We start from the raw sequence: 14,434 nt of genomic DNA on the forward strand, positions 1-14,434 counted from the left end.
CATTCCATTCCATGTTCCATTGCTTTCCACTTTCCATTCCACATTCCATTCTATTCCATTCCACATTGCATTTCATTCCATTTCACATTCCATTGCGAATTCCATTTCACTTTCAATTCCATTCCATTCCATTCCACATTCCATTCCATTCCATTCCACTGTGCATTTCATTCCACTCCATGTTCCATTCCAAATTCCATTTCACTTTCCATTCCATTCCATTCCATTCCACATTCCATTCTATTCCATTCCAATCCACATTCCATTCCATTCCATTCCAAGTTCAATTCCATTCCACATTCCATTCCACATTCCATTGCACATTGCATTCCATTCCATTCTATTCCACATTTCATTCCATTCCATTCCACATTGCATTTCATTCCCTTCCACATTCCATTCCACATTCCATTGTATATTCCATTCCATTCCATTCTATTCCACATTCCATTCCATTCCATTCCATTCCATTCCACATTCCATTGCATATTCCATTCCATTCCATTCTATTCCACATTCCGTTCCATTCCATTCCACATTTCATTTCATTCCATTCCACATTCCATTCCACTTTCCATTCCACATTCCTTTCCCCATTCAGTTGTGTTCAATTTCATGTTACATTCCATTCCATTGCATTCAATGTTCCATTCCATTCCATTCTATTCCAAGTATCATTCCATTCCATTGCATTCCACATTCCATTCCATTCCATTCCACATTTCATTCTATTCCATTCCACATTCCTTTCCATTTCATTCCATTCCACATTCCATTCCATTCCATTCCAATCCACATTCCATTCCATTCCATTCCAAGTTCAATTCCATTCCACATTCCATTCCATTGCATTCCACATTCCATTCCACATTGCATTGCACTGTTACTTCCATTCAATTCTATTAAACATTCCATTCCATTCCCTTCCGCATTCTATTCCATTCCATTCCACATTCCACTCCATTACACTCCACATACCATTCCACATTACATTCCACGTTCCTTTCCACATTCCATACAACATTCCATTCCTCATTTTATTCCATTGCATTCCACATTCCATTCCACATTCCTTTCAACATTTCATTCCACATTCCATTCCATTCCATTCTACATTCCGTTCTCATTCCATTGCATTCATTTCCACATTCCATTCCACATTCCATTCCGTTCCATTTCACTTTTCATACCACATTCCATTTTACGTTCGATTCCATGCTCCATTCCACATTCCATTCCATTTTCCATTCCATTCCGTTTCATTCCTCATTCCTTTCCATTCCATTCCACGTTCCAATTCATTCCGTTCCACATTCCAACCACATTCCGTTTCCATTCCGTTCCACATTATATTTCACTTTCCAATCCATTCCATTCCATTCCACATTATATTTCACTTTCCAATCCATTCCATTCCATTCCACATTCCATTCCAGTCCATTCCATTCCATTCTACCTTTCATTCCATTGCTATCGGCATTCCATTCCATTCTATTCCATTCCATTCCACATTCCATTCCACTTTCCATTCCACGTCGCATTCCGTGTTCCATTCCATGTCCCATTCCACGTTGCATTCCTTTCCATTCCACGTCACATTCCATGTTCCATTCCACGTCACATTCCAGGTGGCATTCCTTTCCATTTCCCATTCCACTCCATTCCATTCCACATTGCATTCCACCATCCATTCCACTTTCCATTCCACATTGCATTCTATGTTCCATTCCATTCCATTACACATTCCATTCCATGTTCCATTCCATTAAATTCCACGTTCCATTACATTCCATTCCACATTCCGTTCCATGTTCCATTCCATTTTATTCCACTTTCCATTCCACGTTCTATTCCACATTCCATTCCTTTCCATTCCACATTCCTTTCCGTTCCATTTCACATTCCATTCCATTCGTTTCGACATTCCATTCCACTCTCCATTCCACGTTGAATTCCATTTTCCATTCCACGTCCCATTCCAAGTTCCATGCATTTCCATTCCACATTCCATTCCATTCCATTCCACATTCCATTCCATTCCATTCCATATTCCATTCCATTCCATTCAACATTCCATTCCACCTTCCATTCCATTCCATTCCACGTTTTATTCAACATTCCTGTCCATTCAATTTCACGTTCCATTCCATATTCCATTCCACATTCCACATTCCCTTCCGGTTCCATTCCCTGATCCATTCCACGTTCAATTACAGGAACCATTGTACTTTCCATTCCACATTCCATTCCATTCATTTCCATTCCATGCCACATTCCCTTCCACATTACATTCCACATTCCATTCCACGTTCCATTCCACATTCCTTTCCATGTTCTCTTCCACGTTCCATTCCACTTTCCATTCCATTTCATTCAACGTTCCATTCCACGTTACATTTCTTTCAATTCCACTTTCCTTTCCACCTTCCATTGCACATCCCATTCCACTTTCCATTCCATATTCCATTCTATGTTCCATTCCACGTTCCATTCCACGTTCCATTACACATTCCATTCCATTCCATTCCACTTTCCCTTCCACATTACATTCCACATTCCTTTCCGTTTTCCATTCATCGTTCCATTCCACGTTCCATTCCACATTCTATTCCATTCCAATCCACTTTCCATTCCACTTTCCATTCCACATTCCATTGCACATTAAACTGCAAATTTCATTCCGCTTTCCTTTCCACATTGCATTGCACATTGCATTCCACATTCCATTCCACATTCCGTTTCTTTCCATTTCACATTCCTTTCCATTCCATTGCACATTCTGTTCCACATTCAATTCCATTCCATTCCACATTCCATTGTACATTCCATTCCATTCCATTCCACATTCCATTGTACATTCCATTCCATTCCATTCCACTTTCCTTACCATTGCATTCCAATTTCCATTCTAATCCATTCCATGTTCCATTCCATAACATTCCACATTACATTCCATTCCATTCAACATTCTATTTCATTCTGCATCCCATTCTATTCCGTTTCACATTCCACTTCATTCCATTCCTTTCCTTTCAACATTTCATTCCATTCCATTCCACATTCCATTCCATTTCATTCCATTCCATTCCATTCCACATTCCATTACATTCCACATTCCTTTCCATTCCACATTCCATTCCACATTCCATTCCATTATACATTCCATTCCATTCCATTCCGCATTCCATTCCATTCATTTATTGCATTCCATTCCATTCCATTCCACATACCATTATATTCGACGTCCCATTTCACATTCAATTCAACGTTCTATTCCACGTTCCATTCCATTCCATTCCACATTCCATTCCACTTTCCATTCTGTTCCATTACATGTTCCATTCCACATTGCATTGCCCATGCCCTTCCACGTTCCATGCCACATTCCATTTCACGTTCCATTCCACCTTCCATTCCAAGGTCCATTCCGTTACATTCAACGTTCCATTCCACATTCCATTCCACATTCCCTTCCACAATCCATTCCATTCCATTCTGTTCCATTCCACATACTATTCCACATTCCATTCCTCATTCAATTTCATTCCATTCCAGATTCCATTCCATTCCACATTCCATTCCACTTTCATTCCAGGTTGCATTAAACATTCCATTCCACGTTCCATTCCAATTTCCAATCAAAATTCCATTCCACGTTCCACTCCATTCCATTCCACCTTCCGTTGCACATTGCATTCCATTCCATTAAACATTCTATTCCACATTCCATTCCACATACCATTCCGTTCCATTCCACATTCCATTACATTCCATTCCACATTCCATTCCATTCAGTTTCACATTCCATTCCAAATTCCATTCCACTCCATTCCACTTTCTATTCCATACAGCCTTGCATTACAATCCACATTCTATTCCGTTCCATTCCACATTGCGTTACATTCCATTCCACATTCCATTCCACATTCCATTCCAATCAATTTCACATTGCATTCCAAATTCGATTACATTCCATTCCACTTTCCTTTCCACATTGCCTTCCATTACACTCCACATTCCATTCCATATTTCAGTCCAATTCATTCAATGTTCCATTTCCCGTTCCATTCCACAGTCCATTCCACATTCTATTTTACGTTCCATTCCATTCCATTGCACGTTCCACCCCACTTTCCATTCCTTTCCGTTCCACTTTCCATTCCATATTCCATTGCGAATTCCATTCCACGTTCCATTCCATCTTCCATTCCACGTTCCATTCCATTCCACTCCAAGTTCCATTCCACATTCCATTCCATCCCTTTCCACGTTCCATTCCATTCCATTCCACGTTCCATTCTACGTTCCATTCCACATTCCGTTACACAATCCATTCCATTCAATTCCATTCCATTCCATTCCACGTTCCATTCTGTATTCCATTCCACATTCCATTCCACATTACATTCCATTGCATTCCACATTCCTTTCCACTTTCCATTCCACATTCCATTCCAAATTCCTTTCCTTTGCATTCCCCATTCGATTCCACATTCCATTCCAATCCATTCTTCATTGCATTGCACTGCAGTCCACATTGCATTCAACATTCCATTCCATTACATTTAAACTTTCCAGTCTATTCCGTTCCGCATTCGAATTCACCTTCCATTCCATTCCGAATTCCATTCCACACTCCATTCCATGCCACTCCACATTCCATTCTACATTCCGTTCCTTTCAATTCCACCTTCCATTCCACATTCCATTCCACCTTCCATTCCACTTTCCATTCTACATTTCATTACACATTCCCTTTCACATTCCATTCCATTCCATTCCATTACACATTCCCTTCCAATTTACATTCCACATTGCATTACGCATTCCATTCCATTCCTTTCCGCGTTCCATTCCACATTACATTCGACATTCCATTCCATTTTCCATTCCACGTTCCATTCCATTCCATTCCACCTTCCATTCCTCCTTCCATTACATTCCATTCGACGTTCCCTTACACATTCCATTGTACATTCCATTCCACGTTCCATTCCACATTCCATTCCACTTTCCATTCCACATTCGATTCCACGTTCCATTCCATTCCATTCCAAGCTCCATTCCACATTCTATTCAATTCCTTTCGACGTTCCATTCCACATTCCATTTCACATTGCATTCTACGTTCCATTCCACATTCCATTTTATGTTCCATTCAACTTTCCATTCCACGTTCCATTCCATTTGATTCCATTCTGCGTTCCATTCCAAGTTCCATTCCACATTCCGTTCCTCATTCCATTCCACATTCCGTTCCACATTCCATTGCACTGCATTCCAAATTTCTTTCCGCATTCCATTCCATTCCTTTCCACATTCGATTCCACTTTCCATTTCTCATTTCATTACATTCCATTCCACGTTCCATTCCACATTCCATTCCACACTCCATTCCACATTCCATTCCGTTCCATTCCACATTCCTTTCCACTTTCCATTCCACATTCCATTCCATTCCATTCCATACTCCATACCATCCCATTCCATTTCATTCCACAATCCATTCCATTCCATTCCATTCCACTTTCTTTCCACATTCCATTCCACATTCCATTCCTTTCCGTTCTACATTCCATTCCACACACCTTTCCACATTCTATTCCATTGCATTCCACTTTCCATTGCTTTCCATTCCACATTCCTTTCTGCATTCCAATCCATTCCATTCCACATTCAATACCTTACCATTCCACATTCCATTCCACATTCTATTCCACATTCCCTTCCTTTACTTTGCAGATAGCATTCCATTCCATTCCACATTCCATTCCTCATTCTATTCCAGATTCCATTCCACATTCTATTCCATTTCGTGGTGTGTTCCCTTCCACATTCCATTCCACATTCCATTCCACATTCCATTCCGCATTCCATTCCACATTCCTTTCCATTCCATTTTACATTCCATTCCACATTCCATTCCGCATTCCATTCCACATTCCTTTCAATTCCATTTTACATTCCATTCCACATTCCATTCCACATTCCATTCCACTTTTCATTCCCTTCCATTCTACATTCCATTCCACACTTCACTCTATGTTCCATTCCACAATTCATTCCATTCCACTCCACATTCCATTCCACATTCCATTCCAAATTTCATTCCACATTCCAGTCCATTCCATTCCACATTCCATTCCATTCTATTCCCCATTCCATTCCATTCCATTCCATATTACAATCCACGTTACAATCCACATTCCATTCCAACTTCCATTGTATTCCATTCCACATTCCTTTCCACATTCCATTACATGCCAATCCACGTTCTTTTTCACATTCCATTCCACATTACATTCCGTTCCATTCCACATTCCATTCCACTTTACGTTCCTCATTCCATTCCTTTCCACTCCACAATCCGTTCCATTACATTCCACATTCCATTCCTCTTTCCATTTCATTCTGTTCCACGTTCCATTACACGTTACTTTCCATTCCATTGCAGTTTCCATTCCACTTTCCATTCCACGTTGCTTTCACACATTCCAATCCACATTCCATTTAACATTCCAATACATTCCATTTGAGAGTCCATTCCACAATCCACTCCATTCCATTCCAGAATCCGTTCCACAATCCATTCCATTCCATTCCATCACAAATTCCATTCCACGTTCCATGCCATTCCATTCCACATTGAATTCCACATTCCATTCCATTACATTTGACATTCCTTTCTACATTCCATTCCACTCCCCTCCACATTCTATTGCATTCCATTCCACATTCCATTCTAGTTTCCATTCCACATTCCATTCCATTCCATTCCACATTCCATTTCACATTCCATTGCATTCCATTCCACATTCCATTCCATTCCACTCCACATTCCATTACACATACCATTCCATTAATCTCCATATTCCGTTCCTCATTTCATTGCATTCTTCTACACATTCCATTACACAATCCATTGCACTCCATTCCATTCCACATTCCATTCCACGTTCCATTCCATTCCATTCCACGTTCCTTTCCACGTTCCAATCCACTATCCATTCCACATTCCTTTCCACATTCCATTCCATTCCACTCCACATTCCATTTCACATTCCTGTCCATTCCATTACACTTTACTTTGTATATTCCATTTCACATTCCATTCCATTCCATTGAATTCCATTCCACATTCCATTCCATTCCAATCAACATTCCATTCCTTTCCATTCCACATTCCTTTCCATTGCACCTTCAATTCCATTCCAGATTACATTCCATTGCACCCCACATTGCCTTCCATTCCATTACACATTCCATTCCATTCCATTACATATTCCCTTCCATATTCCATTCCATTCCATTCTATTCCACATTCCATTCCATTCCATTCCACATTCCATTCCATTCCATTCCACATTCCATTCCATTCCATTCCACATTCCATTCCATTCCATTCATTTCCTCATTCAATTCCATCCCATTCGGCATTCCATTCCATTGCATTCCATTCCATTACTGATTCCATTCCATTCCATTCCAGATTCTATTCCATATTTCTTTCCACGTTATAATCCACATTCCATTCAATGTTCCATTCCTCGTTCCATTGCACGTTCCATTCCACGTTCCATTCCACGTTCCATTCCACATTGCATTCCATTCCATTTCACATTCCATAGCTTTCTATTCAATTTCATTCCAAATACGATTCAATTCCATTCCGCATTCCACACCATTCCATTCCATTTCATTCCACATTCCATTCCATTCCATTCCACATTCCATTTCATTCCATTCCACATTCCATTCCATTCCATTCCACTCCAAATTCCTTTCCTTTCCATTCCACTCCACATTCCATTCCTTTCCATTCCACGTTCCCTTCCACATTCCATTCCACCTTGCATTCCACATTCCATTCCACATTCCATTCCACATTCCGTTCCATGTTTCATTCCTACCATTCCACGTACCATTCCCCATTCCTCTCCACATTACATTGCATTCCATTCCATCTTCAATATCACATTCCATTCCATGAGTTTTCATTGCACATTGTATTCCATTATTTTCCATTCCACATTCCTTTCCATTCCATTCCATTCAACATTCCATTCCACATTCTATTCTACTCCATTCCATATTCCATTCCACTCCTTTCCACATTCCTTTCTATTCCATTCCACTTTCCATTCCACGTACCATTCTACGTTATATTCCGCTTTCCATTCCACTTTCCATTCCACATTCCATTCCACATTGCATTCCACATTCCATTCTACATTCCATTGCATTCCACAATCCATTTCATTCCACTCCGCATTCCATTCCATTCCATTCCACATTCCATTGCATTCCATTAAACATTGCATTCCACGTTGCATTCCACGTTACTTTCGACGTTCCATTCCATTCCATTCCACGTTCTTTTCCATGTTCCTTTAAATTCTGTTCCAATTTCCTTTCCACATTCCATTACATGTGCCTTTCCCCATTACTTTTGTTCCATTCCACGTTCCATTCCACCTTCCATTCCACATTCCACTCCATTCCATTCCACATTCCATTCCACCTTCCATTAAAAATTCCATTCCACATTCCATTCCATTCTATTCCACATTCCATTCTATTCCATTCCTCATTCCATTCCACATTCTATTCCACGTTCCATTTCATTCCATTCCACGTTCCATTATATGTTCCGTTCCATTACATTCGACGATCCATTCCACGTTCCTTTCCATTTTCCCTTCCATTCCATTCCCCATTCCATTCCATTCCATTCCACATCTCATTCCACATTGCATTCCATTCCCTTCCACATTGCCTTCCACATTCCATTCCTCCTTCCATTCCATTCCATTCCACGGGCCATTCCACTTCCCATTCCATTCCATTCCACGTTGAATTCTACATTCAATTTCTTCCATTTCACGTTGCATTCCACATTCCATTCCATTCCATTCCATTCCATTCCGTTCCACATTCCATTCCACATTCCTGTCCATATTCCATTGAAGTCCATTCCACATTCCATTCGATTCCATTCCGCATTCCTTTCCATTTCATCACACATTCCATTCCACATTCCATTCCATTGCAGTCCACATTCAGTTTCATTGCATTCCATTCTATTCCACATTCTTTTCCATTCCATTCCATTCCACATTCCATATCAATTTATTGCACATTCCATACCGCTCCATTGAACATAATTTTCCACATACCATTCCTTATTCCATTCCACGTTAAATTACGTTCTATTCCAAAAACCATTTCATTTCTTTCCACATTCCATTCCATTCCATTCCACATTCCGTTCAATTACTTTCCATTCCAGTCCACATGTTCAATTCCATTCAATTCCTCATTCCTTTCCATTCCCTTCCATATTCCATTCCATTCCATCCCACATTCCATTCCATTCAATTCCACATTCCACACCATTCCTTTGCACATTCCATTCATTTCCATTCCATTCCACGTTCCATTCTATTCTATTCAACTTTCCAGTGCATTCCATTCAACATTACATTCCGCATTGCATTAAATTGCAATACATTCCTCATTCCATTCCATTCTATTATTCATTCCATTCCATGTTCCATTCCACTTTCTATTGCACGTTCCTTTACACGTTCCATGCCACGTTCCATTCCGCATTCCGTTCCGTTCCATTCCACATCCCATTACACATTCCATTCCATTCCATTCCATTCCACGTTCCATGCGATAACGTTCCATTCCATTCCATATTCCATTCCAATCCATTCCACATTCCATTCCACATTCCATTCCATTCCATTCCTTTCCATATTCCATTACATTCAATTCCACATTCCGTATCATTCCATTCCATTTCTTTCCACATTCCATTCCATTCCATTCAACATTCCATTCCACATTCCATTCTATTCCATTAAACATTCCATTCCACTTTCCATTCTATTCAATTTCACATTCCATTCCATTCCATTCCAGATTCCTTTCCACATTCCATTCCACATTCCATTCCACATTCCGATCCACGTTCCATTCCACATTCCATTTCTCATTCCATTCCATTCCATTCCACTTTCCATTCCACATTCCATTCTATTCCAGTCCACATTCCATTCCATTCCATTCCACTTTCCTTTACACATTCCATTCCACTTTCCTTTCCACATTCCATTCCACATTCCATTCCATTGCATTCCAGATCCCATTCCGTTCAATTGCACATTCCATTTTACGCTCCGTTCCTTTGCATGCCATGTCCAATTCCACATTGCAATCCATACTCCATTTCACATTCGATTACACTCTCTTTCACAGTGCATTCCGCATTCCACTACATTCCATTCCACAATCCATTCCACAGTCCATTAGATTCCATCCCACATTCCATTTCACGTTCCATTCCATTGCATGCCACGTTCAGTTAAACATTTCATTCCATTGCATTAGACTTTCTATTCCACTTTCCATTCCACATTCCTTTTCACATTCCATTCCGTTCCATTACACATTCCATTCCACACTTCATTCCACATTGCATTCCACAATCCATTAGGTTCCATTCCATGTTTCGCTCCACATTACATTCCGCATTCCATTCCACATTCCATTCCACATTCCAATAAATTCCTTTCCACTTTCCATTCCATTCCATTCCACTTTCTATTCCACTTTCCATTCAACGATCTATTCCAAGCCCCATTTGATATCATTCCTCGTTCCATTCCACATTCCATTCCATTCCATTCCACTTTCCTTTCAACATTCCATTCCCCATTCCATTCCACATTGCATTCCATTCCATTCCACATTCCATTCCACATGCCATTCCACATTCCATTCCATTCCATTCCACATTCCATTCCATTCCATTGCAAATTCCATTCCTCATTCCATTCCTTTCCTTTCCACATTTCATTCCACATTCCATTCCACATTTCATTCCACATTTCATTCTATTCCACATTCCAATACACGTTCAAATCCATTACATTCCTCGTTCCATTCCACGTTACACTCCACTTTCCATTACACATTCCATTCCAATTTCCATTACACATTCCACTTCAAATTCCATTCCACAATTCATTCCACATTCCGTTCCACAATCCATTCCACATTCCATTCCATTCCATGCCACATTCCATTTTACGTTCCATTCCTTTCCATACCACTTTCAATTCCACTTTCCATTCCATTATACTTTACATTCCATTCCACATTAAATTAGAAATTCCATTTCACATTTCATTGCGTTCCATTTCACATTCCATTCCACACTCCATTCCACACTCCATTCCACTTTCCATTCCACACTCTATTCCACTTTCCATTCCACATTCCATTCCACATTCCATTCCGTTCCATTCCACATTACGTTTCACACTCCATTCTACATTCCATTCCACACTCCATTCCACATTCCATTCCACATTCCATTCCATTCCATTGCACATTCCTTTCCACTTTCCATTCCGCATTCCATTCCACATTCTATTCCACATTCCATTCCACATTCCATTCCACATCCCAATCCACATTCCATTCCATTTCATTCCACATTAAATAAAAAATTCCATTCCATTCCATTTCACCTTCCACTCCATTAAATTCCAGATTCCTTTCCATATTCCATTCCACATTCAATTCCACATTCCGTTCAACATTCCATTTCCTTCCATTCAATGTTCCCTTCCATTCCATTCCACATTGCATTTCACATTCCCTTCCGTTCCATTCCACATTCTTTTCCACATTCCATTGCACATTCTATTCCACATTCCGTTCAACATTCCTTTCCACATTCTATTCCACTCCATTCCACATTCCATTTCATATTCCGTTCCACAATCCATTTCACATTTCGTGTCATTCCATTACCCATTCCATTCCACTCGCATTCCATTCCACCTTCCCTTCCATTCCATTCCACATTTAATTCCATTCCTCATTACATACCATTCCATTCCACCTTCCATTGTAAGTTCCATTCCGAGGTCGATTCAATTCCATTCCACCCTCCATTACAGATTCCATTCCATTCCATTCCACTTTCCTTCCCACATTCCATTGCACATTCCATACCTTTCATTCCACATTCCATTCCTTTCCATTTCACATTCCATTACACTTTCCATTCCATTCCTTTAAACTTTCCATTCCAAGTTGCATTCCACTTTCCATTCCAAATTCCAATCCACATTCCATTTCACATTCTATTCCACTCCATTTCACATTCCATTCCACATTCCACTCCATTCCGTTCCACATTTCTTTCTACATTCCATACCACAATCCATTCCACATTCCAACCCACATTCCATTCCACGTTCCATTCCATTTCTTTCCACGTTCAATTCCTCATTCCATTGCATTACATTTTACTTTCCATTACACATTCAATTCTGCATTCCATTTCACATTCTACTCCATTCCATTCCACATTCCTTTCCACATTCCATTGCACATTATATTCCACATTCTGTTTAAAATTCCATTCCACGTTCCATTCCACTCTATTCCACATTCCATTTCACATTCCGTTCCACATTCCATTTCACATTCCCTTCCATTCCTTTCCCCATTCTATTCCATTCCATTCCACATTCCATTCCACCTTCCCTTCCATTCCATTCCAGTTTTAATTCCAATCCTCATTACATTGCATTCCATTCCACTTTCCATTGTACGTTCCATTCCAAGGTCGATTCAATTCCATTCCACCTTCCATTACAGATTCCATTCCATTCTATTCCACTTTCCTTTCCACATTCCATTGCACATTCCATTCCTTTCCATTCCACATTCCATTCCATTCCATTCCACATTCCATTCATTTCCATTTCACATTCCATTACACTTTCCATTCCATTCCTTTACACTTTCCATTCCAAGTTGCATTCCACTTTCCATTCCAAATTCCAATCCACATTCCATTTCACATTCTATTCCACTCCATTTCACATTCCATTCCACATTCCACTCCATTCCGTTCCACATTCCTGTCTACATTCCGTACCACAATCCATTCCACATTCCATCCCAAGTTCCATTCCACTTTCCATTCCATTCCATTCCACGTTCAATTCCACATTCCATTTTATTACATTTTACATTCCATTACACATTCAATTCCATATTCCATTCCTTTACATTTCACATTCCCTTCGGTTCCAATCCACATTCCTTTCCACATTCTATTCAACATTATGTTCCACATTCCGTTCCACATTCCATTCCACATTCCATTCCATATTCCATTCCGTTCCATTCCACATTCTTTTACACATTCCTTTCCACATTCCCTTTCACATTCCATTTCACATTCCATTCCACAATCCATTCCACAGTACATTTCACATTCCATTCCATAGCATTACACATTCCTTTCCACATTGCATTCCACATTCCGTTTCATTCCACATTCCATTCCACATTCCATTCCTTTTCATTTCACATTCCTTTCTGTTCCATTCCGCTTTCCTTTCCACATTCCATTCCACATTATTTTCCACATTCCGTTCCACATTCCGTTCAACATTCCATTCCACATTCCAATCCATTCCATTCCACATTCCATTCCATCCCATTCCACATTCCATTTCACATTCCACTTCACATCCCATTACTTTCCACATTCCAGTTCACATTCCATTTAACGTTCCATTCATTTCCATTCCACGTTCCATTCCATTTCATTCCACCTTCAATTCCACAGTCAATTCCATTCCATTTCAGGTTCCATGCTACATTCCGTTCCACATTCCAATCCACGTTCCATTCCGTCCATTCCACATTCCATTCCACATTACATTCCACATTCCATTCCGTTCCATTTCACATTCCAATCAACACTTCATTCCACATTACATTGCATATTCCATTCCAATCCATTCCACATTCCTTTCCACATTCCATTCCTCATTCCATTCCACATTCCATTAAATTCCATTCCACATTGTATTCCACAAGCCACTACATTCCATTCCACATTCCATTCCATTCTATTCCACATTCCTTTCCACATTCCATTCCACATTCCATTCCATTCCATTTCAGATTCCATTCCACATTACATTCCACATTGCATTCCACCTTCCATTCCACGTTCCATTCCATATTCCATTCCATTTTATTCCTCATTCCTTTCCACAGTCCCTTCCACATTCCATTCCATTCCATTTCCCATTTCATTCCACATTGCATTCCACTTTCCATTCCACTTTCCATACCACGTTCCGTTCCACGTTTCATTCCATTCCATTCTATGTTGTATTCCACGTTCCATTCCATTCAATTCCACGTTCCATACCACATTGCATTCCATTCAATTCCACATTACATTTCACATTCCATTCCACATTCCTTTCCATTCCATTCCTCATTCCATTCCACGTTCCATTCCACGTTCCATTACGTTCCATTCCATGTTCCATTAAATTTTCCATTCCACATTCCGTTCCACATTAAATTCCATTCCATTCCA

The sequence above is a fragment of the Pongo pygmaeus genome, chromosome 16 (genome assembly GCF_028885625.2).
Source record: "Pongo pygmaeus isolate AG05252 chromosome 16, NHGRI_mPonPyg2-v2.0_pri, whole genome shotgun sequence".
NCBI classification, from domain to species: Eukaryota; Metazoa; Chordata; class Mammalia; order Primates; family Hominidae; genus Pongo; species Pongo pygmaeus.